The sequence below is a fragment of the Bison bison genome, unplaced genomic scaffold, assembly GCF_000754665.1.
Source record: "Bison bison bison isolate TAMUID 2011002044 unplaced genomic scaffold, Bison_UMD1.0 scf7180017864472, whole genome shotgun sequence".
Lineage (NCBI taxonomy): Eukaryota > Metazoa > Chordata > Mammalia > Artiodactyla > Bovidae > Bison > Bison bison.
This window is the reverse complement of record NW_011495033.1, coordinates 1,435,999-1,438,559: the sequence shown is the minus strand read 5'-3', so window position 1 is coordinate 1,438,559 and position 2,561 is coordinate 1,435,999.

Here is a 2,561-nt window from a genome sequence, read left to right as displayed (position 1 = left end):
GTGATCCTGGCCCCCGGGAGGATGCGGGGAAGGGGCCCACCGCCCGCCATTGGGAGAAGGGCAAGCGACAGATCGTGAGAGCACTGCGCATGCGGCCTCTTGGGCGTCGCCGCCTGGCTGGGACTGGGACTGCAGAGGGTGACGGGGCGTCCAGGACCGAGGGGCGGGGCTTCAGCTACCAGTCGGCTGTTGGCGACGCGGTTCTTTGCTCCTCCAGGTTTCAAGTTACTGGAAGGCCCAGGCTTCTAGGCAGCGACTAGGGTACAGAATTAGAGCAGAAAAGGTGATGTGGCCCCAGGGGCTGTGTTTCCTGAGACTGTCTTTTTCCGATGGTTCCTCCAGCTTCTCCCCATGCCTGCTGAAGTTCTTATTTTCATTGATTCATTCTGCAAACAGTTGACACCACATTTGCCCTGAGGGTGCAAAGGTCATCAAGGGTGAGCCCTTCCCTCACCGAATTCTCAGACCAGTGGGAGAAACCAGGAAACAGTCTATGAGGAAGGTGTGCCAAGTGATACGATGGGGAAGGGGCAAGGGGCTCTAGGAACACATAGCAGAGCCCCCTAATCCATTCTGTAGGGGAATCCAGGAGGGCTTCCCAGAGGAGGTGACTTGCACTGAATATTGAATGGCAGTCAGGGAAGAGCATTCAAGACAAAGGGAACAGAGGGTGCCAAGCCAGGTGGAAGTATGGAGTTCTCTCTGTCTAGGCTCTTAAGACACCTGCCCAGATTCTCTAAACTCTTAATTGTGGCCATGGGTATCCTCTGCTCTTCCTGCTGTCAGGACCATTTCCACCTCTACATCCCGTATCTATTTTTGTATTCTGTGACAGCCTGCTCACTGCTTTCTATAGTCTTGCTGTCCCTAATTGTATAGCACACATCTGCCAGTTTGCACTTTCTCAATTATAGCTCTGAGTCAGCTGCGATTCTGTATAAAACTTTTAACAACCTCCAGGTGTTAGAACTCCCCGTTTACCTCGCAGCATACAACCAAGCCAGCATCTCATCTTCACCACTTCTACATGAACCTTGTGTTTCTTCTCTCTGGAATGCCCCTCCACTCCTTTGGGGATCTCAGTGTCAAAAGTGTCCCCTTTCCTGACCATCACATCACTCCCTCTCTGTATGTACAGCCCTATTTCTTTATTATCTCTATTATGGTTCTTAACCACTGTACTGTAATCTTTCATTTACAAGTCTGTATGCCATGGTAGATCTCAAAGGCCAGGCATCTACTGTAGGAGGCACTCCATAATCATTTCGTAATAACAGCTAACATTTATTCAGGAAATACTACCTGCCAGGCATAGTGCTAACGGCCCTTAGATGGATCACTTCATTTAATCCTCTCAACAACCTTATGGATTGGTCCCATTTAACCAATGAAGCTCAGAAGGGTTAGGTGACTTGTCCAGAGATACATAGCTGCTGTTGGGATCTGGGATTCAAATCCTGGAAGGAGACGAGAGCTATGATCACTCTGCTGTGTCCTCAGACTTCTGAGGATAGGAAAGGCAGGAGATGGGTGGGGAGAGTAGAGGAAGGATGGCAGAAATAAACATTTTTAAAAAATCAGTCAGCCCTGGGTTTCATGGTTTTCTATGAATAACACACCTCTTTCAGACCCATTTCACATGCCCCGGGCCTGCTCTGGGAAGGGGTGGGGAGCAAGGGCATCTTCTCTGCTGTGGGTGACTCATCACGACCCTGGCTTAGTCACAGCATGTCACCACAAGCCAACAGAAGAAGCCAGGCCAGGGTAAAGTCTGGTCCTTTGGGGAAAAGAAGTGCCTGCTTTTCATTTCCCCAGGACGACTGGCCTTTGGGGCAGGAACTGACCATGGACTGCCATGGGGGTCTGAAGCAGTGCCTCTAAGCCCCCTTTGTAGGACACATGGACATGACAGAACAAAATACCTTAAGAGAAAAAGAAAGAAGGAAAGAAAGGAGAAGAAAAATAAAGAGGGAGGCAGGAGAGAACAAATCATAACTAAGCTGAAAAACAGGCAAGGAGATTGGTAAGGAGGGGATGAAAAAATGAAAGTGTTAGTCGCTCTTCGGGACCACATGGATTGTAGCCTGCCAGGCTTCTCTGTCCATGGAATTCTCCAGGCAAGAATACTGGAGTGGATAGCCATTTCCTTCTCCAGGGGAACTTCCCGACCCAGTAAACGAACACGGGTCTCCTGCACTGCAGGCAGATTCTTTACCGACTGAGACACCAGGAAAGGAGGGGGTACCTAGCACCAGGCAGCCATTAAGTGTATTCTGCCTCGGAGTACAGAGAACCTACAAAGTCAGAGGCCAATGAGGTGGGAACGGGAGTGGCCTTGGGACAAAAAAAGGGCAAGTGCTACTGCCCCTCCCTCCTTTCTCTTCTCCTTCTCCCCCTCCTCTCCCCTTCATACAGAAAGATTTACAGCTAAGGTGGTGGCTTTTGCCCCTTGATAAGTCTGAGATCTGCCCTACAAAGAATGTAAAGAATGTGACCTTCTTGTGCAAGAAGATGCTCCTGGAGTTGCCTGAAGGAGAAGCAGAGATGAAAGGGGAAAAGAA